This window comes from Delphinapterus leucas, chromosome 2 (assembly GCF_059928025.1).
Source record: "Delphinapterus leucas isolate spDelLeu-1000000601 "Yukka" chromosome 2, BTC_Dleu_Yukka2, whole genome shotgun sequence".
NCBI lineage: Eukaryota > Metazoa > Chordata > Mammalia > Artiodactyla > Monodontidae > Delphinapterus > Delphinapterus leucas.
The window spans coordinates 51,944,838-51,956,726 of record NC_143130.1 but is presented as its reverse complement, the minus strand read 5'-3'; positions in this window follow the sequence as shown (position 1 = coordinate 51,956,726).

Genomic DNA, 11,889 nt, shown 5'->3' with positions numbered 1-11,889 from the left:
AACCATACGATAGTACCTCCTGTGTTTTCCATAGTGGCTGCACCAATATAAATTTCTACTAAATCAGTTTTTAAAAATTAAAATGAAGGAAGTAAATGTTGAAATAGTAATGGATATTCTTTTCCCCAAATATTATTTTTTAATCCCATTTTTGTGCTTTAGTCAGTTTTAAATAATAACAGTAGTGCATGGTGCCTCAAGGACTCTAATAGGGGTTTTAACATGCTATCTCATTTAGTCCTTGTAATGTTGTTGTCCTTTGGGGCCCAGTGGTTTTTCTGCTGGTGGTCTGTAGAACTGAAGTTCAAATCAGAGATGTGATATTTCAAAGCCCTGTCTCTTAACCACTGTCAAGTTGTGGGTCCTTAAGAACACAAGATTTTTATGGTTGAATGAATAAGCAAATGGTGGTATATCTTTACAAAGAAATATTATTAAACCATAAAAAAGAATGAAGTACTGATACATGGTACAACATGGATGGACCTTGAAAACATGCTAAATGAAAGAAGCCAGATACAAAAGGCCACATACCATATGATTCCATTTCTATGAAATGTCCAGAATAGGCAAATCCATAGAGACAGAAAGCAGATTAGTGATTGCCAAAGGAAAGGGGGGAAGGAAAATGAGGAATGACTGTTTAATGGGTTCTGGGTTTTTGTTTTTTTTTTTTTTTTTTTTATGTGGTACGCGGGCCTCTCACTGTTGTGGCCTCTCCCGTTGCGGAGCACAGGCTCCGGACGCGCAGGCTCAGCGGCCATGGCTCACGGGCCCAGCTGCTCCGCGGCATGTGGGATTTTTCTGGACTGGGACACGAACCCGTGTCCCCTGCATCGGCAGGCGGACTCTCAACCACTGCGCCACCAGGGAAGCCCAAGTTCTGGGTTTTACTTTGGAATGATGGAAATGTTTCAGAACCAGATAGATTTTTGCAACATTGTGAATGTACTATTGTATATGTCACTGAACTGTACACTCTAAAATGGTTAATTTTGTTAATCACTTGTGAATTTCACTTTAATAAAAAATACAAAATGAATTTCATTTCAATAAAATAAATTTAATTCTCTTTCACTCTTCCATCATTTCTATGCTAAACCGTTATGCCTGCCATGGTATTGTACTTGGGCTCTTTTAATAAAATGATGTGGCATTTTTACACAATTTTGTTGATCTTATGCAATTTGGAATTGCAAAAAGAAGCAATTTAGGATATGTGCAAATATATCTGCACTTATGCATATTTAACCTGCACATTTATACTTTGTGGCTGTATGTGTGGTGGGGAGGTGATGATGGGAATGGGGAGTTATTAGATCGGAAACTAAGAGTCATGTGTGGATTGATTTGTGAATGGCCTCTCCTGGAGGGACCACACTCACCCAGCTATATCCCTACAGGGTCACAGACATGTTTCTATGCTGTTATGCTACTGATGGCTCCAGGTTCCAGGCTCTGGTTTCTGAGACTCACTCTGGAGCACGTGGCTAAGTGGGGAGAGTGGTTCACGTGCCCCTTGGAGGATGGTGACTGACCAACTTGGTGAGAGCAGGCAAACTGGACCCCTAGGAAAAGCAGATAAGACATGTGGTGACCCTCCCCTTTTGGAAAACATTCGGAACTTGGAACGTATGTTCTTTGGCATTTGAGGACATAGCACAGAATGTGAGTTCTCGTTAATAATTTCAATGTCAGTGTACAGTAAATTATAATTTAATCATGTTGTTTCAAGTATGTTCTGGGACATCTTAAAGTAGTACATGTAGTGAGACATCTTATTTCCCTTACCTAATTTGATTCATTCACAATTTCAACTGGTAGTTTATTGGGCACCAATTATATACTAGATACTTTGGGGAGATTTAAAAAAAATGGATAAAAATTTCATTATACATGGAGCAGGTGCACTTCATCACACAAAGCAATCCTTTCCTAGAGGATTGCTTTTCCTTTCCTTTCTGAAAGCTGGAATTATTCAACAAAAATATCTGTTGTACATAAAATAAAGTTACTCAAATATATGAACTGTTCTTACTCATAGAAAACAAAATCAATGTATCCTAGTGAAAACATGTTATCCAACATAATTCACATTGTCATAATAAAATCCCTGGCTTTTTGCACAGATACCACAATACCAAACACACAATTATGGATTAGCAGGAAAAGCCTTATCAGCACTGAATGCAGGTAGCTGCTTGAGAACCTGGAGGACTGGCCACCCCTTAAATTATCTCACCAGCAGGGAATGACTGGAACCTATGGGTACATTGCTTATGCTTTTCTATAAGCTTTTCTATAAGTTCAGATTTGCTTATGGCTAACTTCTCCATTAAGTAGACTTAATCCTACCCTTTACACATTGAAGTTTCATCATGTGATTTTGCTTTTTCAACTACTATGTTAAATAGTTAAATATAGAAGAACATGTATACATTGCATATTATTCAAACACACTAGAATTAGACACTAAAGCTAACACTTTTCCTTCAGGGAGTAATTTTAATCAGGTAATATTTAGTGCTCAGCTAAAATACTCAGTGGCATTTGCAAATGAATTCCCTTTTCGTCAGGGAGATAGATTTTAATTTCCCAGTTCTAACAAGAGAGAATGGTTCGATCACCTGACAGTTTGGGGGTTCATTTTTTCCAGTTGGCTGAGGAGTGTAGGAGAAGGACAGAGGCATGTGCAGCAGCCGCGTATCACTCCTCCCAATTACAGCTCCTTTAGGATGCCATCAATATGCACCAGCGCTTTCTCACTACTTTTTTTTTTTTTTCAGCCAGAAGCAAATGAATATATTATCCGTCAGCAGCCAGACACAGGGCAAATGGATCTATGAGTCGTGGGTGATTGGGATTCCACGCCTGCTTGGAGGTGTGGACTATCCTTCAGAACTCATTTTCACGGATGCTGACATGCGAGACAGTCCTCCGAGACCTGTCTGTCAAACGGCAACACGCTCTGCAGAAAAATTATGTTACTCACGCTCAGACAGAGGGGGTGACGGCAATTTAGAACGGCCCCTTAAATACCAATTACACTTGTGTTTACAAACCCACGTGAAGGACTTTGTTTCATACTGGCTACTTGGGCTGTGCAGGAACGTGGTTCTTCACTGATGTTTGGAAATTCATGAAGAAATACACGCGCACACACAAACGTGCATGCGCAGTGTGTACAGTTTTTCTCTTCATATTAAATTTAATTTCAACAATCCTGAAAGGCTCGCTTTATTTATTTTAGTGGTTAGATTTATTGTTTTACTTTTATTGCACTAAGAAGCTTTTCAAAATCCACTGCCTGAGTACCTATCATCCATACCCAAATATCTATTATAAGCAAGAAATTTTCAGGTGAATTCTCTTTGTCAGAGCAGAAGGGGGCAAGACTCCCTAAACTCATGGTAAAGATATATTTCTGGGTTCTATATTTCATTCACAGTGTTTGCATAGTTACTGAAGACAACAGATGCGTCAGAATTCATAAGATGAACCCACTGCCGTTAGGCACAGGCTTGTCCCTAAAATCTATTTTTTAAAAATAAAAATAGAAATGAGCAAATCACTTGTAATGAAAAATTATATATCAAAGGGGCAAAGAAATCTCACTGAAAGGAAAAGAGAAGAGCTCTGGGAAGAGAGATTTTTAAAGACCCCAGAGAGGTGCGCAGTGACTCTTGGCTGGAAATAGATGCTGACGCGTTGGGAGGTGGAGTATTTCCCAGCACCTTCTGGAGGGCTTTCCACCGCACAAGAAAGAGGCTGGTGGGGATAAGGTTTGCCTCCTTGTAATGACATGACAGTGCTAGGCTCTTTTAAACTCCCGGGGTATGTTCTGGGATGCTAATTGAGCATATGGACCTCCATCTAGTGGGGTGTTTATTTGAATTTACTTGCAGCTTCTCAGTGGCAAATTCTGCCTGATTTTTGTGGTCAGAGTAGGAACCGTGGCGGACTTCTCTATCTCCTCTGACTGCGGCACTTGCAGCTTAGACCCAACTTTCTTCATGCCTCCATATTTTGGCATCGTTCTGCATATAATGCAGCAAAAAGGTATTTATCTAGCGTTCTGTCATCCAGAAAACTCTATTAACTTTTGCATCTGTTCTTTGCTGCTATTGGGATAATTGGTGTTCATAATAATGACCCTGAAGCAATTCAGGTGTCTTGTGAATCATACAGGATTACATTCTATTTTGTAGCATTGGGAGTGAGGAAGTATCTGGGGTCCTGAAAGAGTTCAGTGGTGTGACAGTTACAGTTGTGTTTGGTAGGGCAATCTGCAGCTTGATGGAAGTTCTCCTTGTTCACTAACAATTCTCCATCCTTTATGAATGCATCCAGCAGACGCTTTCTGAGTATGTAGACCTATCAGGCACTCTGCTAGGCACCAGAGATTCAGAGATGGATTAAACTCAGGCCCTGTCTTTAAGAGACCCTCAGGATAGAGTTGAAACAGGCTTATGCCCTGAGAGTTAGTGATCATGATTCACTGAATGTTTTTGGAGCCCTCAGAATGGGCACCTAAGTCAGAGGCGGTGGGAATAGTGCTCAAGGTGATTGTAAAAGCTTGAACAGGAGCTGTGAGGGGTGGAGAGGACCAGGTGGAGGGGAGAGGATGAGCAAAATTCCAGGGCCATGACACCAAGCAACGTCTGCTGGGAACTGTGAGTGTTGCTGGGAGATGATGTACAAGAGCAAGGTGCTGGGGCTTTTGAGGGAGCAGGTCACACAGGTCCTTGCATCACATTAAGACATTGGACTTCATTGGTCCTTCATTGTAATGGGGACCATTACAAGGCTTTAAGCAGTAGCCTTTCTTGGTCAAATTTTTGTTTTCATTTGGACTTTCCTATAACTTCTCTTTTTGGCTGCAGAACTTGTCTGTTTTGTTTTCCAGGTACAGTCTTAGGAGATCTACCCCCATGTAGCAGATAGAAGTGGAGCTTTTGGGTATGAGGCAGAGTTATTGGTGGTTAGCTGCCCAGGTTGCCTTTTCCTTTCCACTAGCTCTTGGTGTCCTGGGACACTGTCTGGGGACCTGAGAGTTGTTTGGGTATGAAGAGGTAAAAAGGACCTGGATTGGAGTGGTGAGAGCAAAACTGGGGAGAGGGAATGATCTGAGAAGCATTTAGAAGGAAAAACTGGTAGGTGCAGCAGGGAGCCTTACAAAGACTTTCCCTATGTTTGATTCTATTACTTTAGCAATTGAGAAAAATGTATCCTACTGCTTGACCCTGGGTTGGAGACTTACTGAATAAGGAAGACACATGGTATTTTCCTTCCAGAGATGGTAAAGAAACTTTTTAGTGTTCCTGAGTTCTGAACCCTTCTTAGAAGAGCTCAGGCTCTCTCAGGTTTGAAAGGGAGGGAAATAAATGCTTTGAGATTAGAAGGCTAATAAAGAAAGCTATTTCCCAAAGCTGGAAAGAGGGGCCATGACTTCATATGACCCCAGAGTTAAACTCCTAAGACCCTGTTGGCAGAGGGGCCCCAGAGAGGACTTTCTGTGTGTAACTGAAAAAACTCAGCACTTGAGACCAGGGACAGTGTTGGCTTATTCCAGGGTCTCAGCAACGGAGATTTTATCAAGGCATGAACCATTTAGATGGAGGGGATCTGGTGTTCCTGGTTTCATTATTTGACAATGAGTAGCAAAGGCAGTGACTAAATAAGTAGGCTGGCCGACACTAGGGCCTGTCCCTGAATGGAACTGGCCATTGTTGGGCAGACTTCCCCTCTCAGTATTCTAGAAGATCCAGAAGGTGGGCAGTGCAGGGGTTGTGATAGTGGATTTCCTACACATGGAACAAATAGAAGTATGCTGGTTTTAATATCATTGATGGAAACAGAAGAGATGCAAATGTGCAAGTGTTTCAAACGTTGTGAACAGTACATGACTGGGTGATTGATTAGATTCATGAATGAGGATGAGTCAAAGATTACTTTCAGGTTTTTAGCTTGAGTCAATTGTTAGGTGAAATTATATGCCATTGGAGAATAATGCAAAAGAAAACTGGTGAGTGATGAAAGTTCAGTTTGAGAGCATTAAATATGAGGGACACAATGGATTCAAGTATCCCAGAGGCAGTGTAGTTTGGAAGTTAAGAGTATCAGGTATGGAACTACATTATTTGATCCTGGGTGAAGAACCTTTCTCTATGCCTCAGTTTCTTCATTTGGAAAATTGATATCCAAAGAGGATGGTGGTTTTCAAATTGGCCAATTAATGCTTTGGCACTCTTTTCATTGACAAGTTGGATATATTTCTCCTATCCTTGAATCTGGGTAAGTCTGTGACTGCTTTGATCAATAGAGTATGGCCCAACTGACAGGATGTGACTTAAGAGGCTACATCATAAAAGGCAATGCAGCAACTCTTTTGTCTGCAGGGACACTCACATTTGGAGCCCTGAGACTCCATGGGAGAAGCCAGACAACTCTGAGGCTTCCATGTTGTGAGGAAACCCAGTGCACTTTGAACACATGTAGATGATCTGATTGATAGCCTTAACTGAGGTCCCAGATCACGGTCAGCAGCAATTGAAACACGTGTTTGTGAAGATGCTTCCAGGTGATTCTATCCCCCAGCTGTTGAGTTACCCCTTGCTGTCCATCTTCCCAGTTGAGGTCCTAGACATCATGAAGCAGAAAGAAGCCATCTTTACTGTGTTCAGGATTCACAGAATAATGAAATGATTTTTTATCTCAAGAAACTTGAGGTACTTCGTTATACAGCAGTAGTGCATCAGTCTGGGCTAACTGAGAAGCAGACCCCAAGAAGGGATTAAATGTCAAGATATTTATTAGAGGAAATACCTGAAAGAGAAAGTATAAAGGAAGGCAGGAGATACATGAAGAACCGTCAGGCCATGGTGCATGTCTAGCCCCTAGTGAAAGAGAAAGGGAAGGAAGAGGGAAGTTTGGACAGATCTGAGCATTTCTAATGAAAGTTCAGCAAGGTTTTTGGGGAGTCTTCAAGTCAAAGACACCTGTCAGAGGAGCTTCAGATCTCCTAGTATCAGACCTACCCTGGTATTCCACGAGAATTCAAAAGTGTGGCTCTGAAACAAAAACTACGACAGATTTCAGGACCCAGAAGTTGGGCTGTCAGTCAGTAGCAGAGATCAGAGAGAAGAATTCTCATGGCCATCAAAAATTCTAATGGGGACCAATGGTATCTTCCTCATTTGATTGTTTTGAGAATTAAATTATTATATATTATATATACCTGGAGCATCACCTGATACATTGTAAATCCTCACTAAATATTTACTATTATTAGCAGTCATCTTTGAAATTATGAGAGTGGATAAGACCATCTAAGAAAAGTATAGTAAGAAGAGCCATATATTCTGGATAAAATTATGGGGATATTTATTAACATTCAAGGGGCACTCAGAAGAATGAGAAACATGAATAAATCCAATAGTTGATATTAGTTGACATTTACTATGTGCAGAAACTGTGCACCACTGAACTATAAGCTCCAAGAAAGCAGGGACTTTTTGTCTAAAGAGTTTACTGGTATATCCCTGGTGTCTAGAACAGCCTCTGGTTGGAGGCTGAGGGAGTTCTGTTTCAAGAGAGCGAGAAGTATTTCAGGTGATAAGCAATGATCGAACTAGAATATCATCATTTTGAAGGCTCAGATGAAATAATGGATCAAGGCAATGTTCAACAGTATCTGCTAACATCTAAAGTGAGAGACAATCTGGCGTTTATGTATTGGGTTGGCCAAAAAGTTCGTTTGTTTTTCCCGAACGAACTTTTTGGCCAACCCAATACATCCTGATGGAGAGCACATTACAGGTTATGGAATGTGTGTGTGTGTGTGTGTGTGTGTGTGTGTGTGTAAAATCAAATGAGGCTGATCAACTCTCTAGATCTTACTACAAAGTTAAAAAATACAAGAAAGAGGAAAAGTTAAATGACACAATTTTGCAATCAACAAAATTCGGATTGTAGGAAACTGCAGGACAAATCATCCAGTTTCTTTATTAAATAAATTAGAAAAAAAGGGAGATGTATTTAATTAATTGCAATATATGGACCCTGTTTGGATCTGACTTGCATAAGTTATTACAAAATATCTCTGTGATTATGAGAATTTGAGCACTACTTGGATATTTGAGGCTATTAAGGACTTAATATTTAGATTTAACAGCAGTATTTAAAAATGATTTTCAAAGGCATTCTTTATCTTTCAAGATATACAATGAAATACTTATTGATGAAATGACACCATGTACGTGATTTGCTTCTAAATAACCTGAGGTGAAGGTAGTGGGAGAAGGAATAGATGAAACAACACTGACAATGAATTGAGAGTCCTTGAAGCTGGGTGATGTTCATTATACCAGTCTCTCAATTTTTATATATATTTGAATTTTTTGGAATTACCTAACTATAAGTTAAATAGTAAACACTAACATAAGTGCTGTGGCATTAAGTAAAATAAATGAGGGAGTGAGGCAAAGTGTCAAATGTACCAAAGCTCTGGTCAAATGAAAATTAAAAAATGCACCCATTTGGCTTTAGGAAGTCAGTGCCTGTGACTTGCACAGTTGCGATGTGAATTTGTAGTGAAGGAAGCACATAGAATGTTTAGATTCATCTTTGAGGAAGTTTGAAACAGAAAGAAAAACTTGGGGATGGTAGCTTGAGAGGACTTGGGATCAAGTGCTAGAAAGGAGGTGGGGAGTTGGATAGGTTGATTAGAAGTAGGGGAGCACTGGATGGAAGAGAATAAAACAGGTGGAGGAGTTTGGAGGAATCTGGGTCATGGTCACTGGAGCTGAGAAGGTCGAGGACTGGTGAAGACAGGGTATTGGATGGTCATCTACATGGGGTCTGGAGTTACCCAAGGCAAAGTCTGGCCTGTGGTGGTGAAAGAATGTTGGACAGCAAGATGGCAAAGTCCTCCATGAAAGTGCTATAACCAGATGGGACTGATTGTGATCATTAAGTTTCAAGACCTCCCCAGGGAAGTTCCAGTTTACAAGCCAGATAGAATGACACCTAGTCTGACTGATCCTTTCAAATATTCTTCGAGTTTTTTTTGTCTCCATAAAAAAAGGTGATTCACTGTGAGCCTTTTCACTTTTTTACTGTTTGCTATAGTTTTTTCTATATCCTCAAACTGTAGTCTTTGTTAGCTTGTCCCACTAGTTCTCTCTCTGAAAAACACAAGTTCAGGCTGTAATGGAATAACTGGATTATTAATATCTTCCCTCTTCTGAGCTGTGGGCCAAGGGAGAAAGCAAGGCAGAGATGAACTTCTATGGCTCAGCTAGAGGAGACATTTTCTGGCAGCTTTATAGTTTCCATGCTGTGGAGAAACAAATTGGTCATTTCTATGCCTCTGTCTTACTTTGTGCTTCTGAATAAAAGAAGTGTTTAGGTTTTTCTGGAAAACCATCCTTTTCTTAGATTTCCAGTAACTTTTCATTTGGGTTTTACTCTTATAAAACAAACTTAAAAATACAAATTAATATCAGAGAACTGACCCATCCCTCCCCATGTCCTAGTTGCTCCAGTCTTTGAGGCCCCATGAATGATGTCTGAGAGGGACAAAAACTGGATGCATAGGACAGAACCTAATTGCCAGCCGTGTCCAAGGTGGGCTGGAATGGCTGGTGCCTGGAGGACAGAGAGCCAACTGAAAGGACCCTGCAGTCATGGAGGTAGCTGAGGACAGGGTCAGGGTGGCTTGTGTCACCCTCTTGGACCATGACTCCTGTGATTAGAGAAGTTTCTTCTCCCTCACAGCTTCTGTCTCCTGTGAGTCTCTGCTGCTGTCCTTTTTGTCATCATCTCTATTATAGCCATGGCGGCTGGGTTGTGTAAACACAGAGATAAGGAAGAGACAAATACCACATGATATCACTTATATGTGGAATCTAAAAAATGATACAAATGGACTTATTTACAAAACAGAAACAGACTTACAGACTTTGAAAACAACATATGGTTACCAAAGTTGAAACCTGGTGGGGAGAGATAAATTAGGAGTTTGGGATTAACAAATACACACTACTATATATAAAGTAGATAACCAACAAGGGCCTACTATATAGCACAAGGAACTCTCCTCAATATTCTGTAATAACCTATATGGGAAAAGAATCTGAAAAAGAATGGATATATGTATATGCAGAAATGAATCATTTTGCTGTACACCTGAAACTAATGCAACATTGTAAATCAACTATACTCTAGTATAAAATAAAATTAAGAAGAAAAAGAGAGAAAACAGGGGGAGACTTTTGGTCTTCGCCAATCTGCCTGCTAGATTGCTTTCTAGAGTCCACAGATAACTCATTCCCTCTTACCTGGACCCAGAACCTCGCAATTGCAATTGGATGCTATTATTTCAAGATAAATATTGAATATTGATGCTTATTATTTTAATCATTCACTCCATTATTTTAACCAGAATATTTTTTTTCCTTTTCCCATAATCTTTTTAATCTCAAAGACCCCTACATTTAGAAATAGTATTTTTGAATTTAGATCCAGAATCAGAAAAGAATCCCCTATTAATGAAGAGAAAGTATATATGCAAAACCCTAGGTCAAATTGAATGTTGAAAATTCAGGCCTGGACCCAATCTGGAGCAGATAGGAAAATCTACCTACACTTTAGCCTCATCATTTACTTTTCCTTCAAGCAGCTCAATAGGAAGATTAGCAGAGTCTTAAAATTACTCTGAAGTCTACCTATATTTACAAGAGAAGACATGTGGTTTGTTAACACAGAATGGAAATACTCAAGGTAACCTCAGTGCAAATGTGATTTGCGTAATGAATTCTCCTGAAAACTGGGACCAGAGGTAGGGAAAAAAAAGAGGCAAGTGGGAAAGACATAAATTATAAACTCTGCAAGTTTTTCATAAAGGAGAATCCTCTCCCTGGGGTTCTTTTACATTACTATGAAATTCTCTGAACTTTCTAATTTCCAATAAGCTTTCTAATTTTAAAATTTATATGAGTGCACAGATTTCCTTTGTTGATCAAGTAATTGTAAAAGAGTATTATTTAACATTTATTTAAATATATCTTCAGCTGTAGTATATTTTGTTACATGGTGCTTTTTTGAATTTGATAAAACCCCTTATCAATACCAGTAATTAACATTTCATGTTTACCTGTTTTCAATGATAATCAAGTTCCTGGCTATATAACTATAGATTCTCTGAAATCACAGTGTACGTTATTTAGAAAATAAAGAAATGATTTGGGAGAAGCCACAGGCAACGGGGTTCATCTCTTGGAGGTCCAGCCTCCAAGAATGTTGGAGGCTCTGGGCTGGTTTTGAATAAGATCCACTGGAGAAATGATGGTGGAGAGCCTGGACTTTCCATTCAAGAGACTTAAGTTCTGTTCTTGACTTTGCTGCTAATGAGCTCTGTAACTTTGAGAAATTAAGATTTTTTTCTTTGGGTGCAAAATAAGGGGAATTAATACAATATTTTCTAAGGTCACATCCACTTCTAAGATGTAAAGAATCTAATTTGTGGATACTTTGAGGATTTTTTCTTCTGAAAATCAAATCAAGTCATCAGGGAGAGATGGGCCTAAATCAGTAACTCTTAAACATGGCTGCAAATGGAAATGATCTGGATAATTAAAAAAAACTGAGATTTCTGAGCTCCAATTAAGAGCTTCTAGATTATGCTGTCTGGTGGAAAGGTCTAGGAATCTGTATCCTAAAACTCCCTCAGGTGATTTTGATGCAACAGATTCAAGGACTTGAGTTTGAAAATCTCTGGTTTAGGTGATCTGCAAGGGTCTGTACAATTTTGAGCACCTCTGCCTCTCATCAATATTTATTAAAGTACTGACTGCTTGTCCAGAACTGCATGCAAATGATAGTGCACTA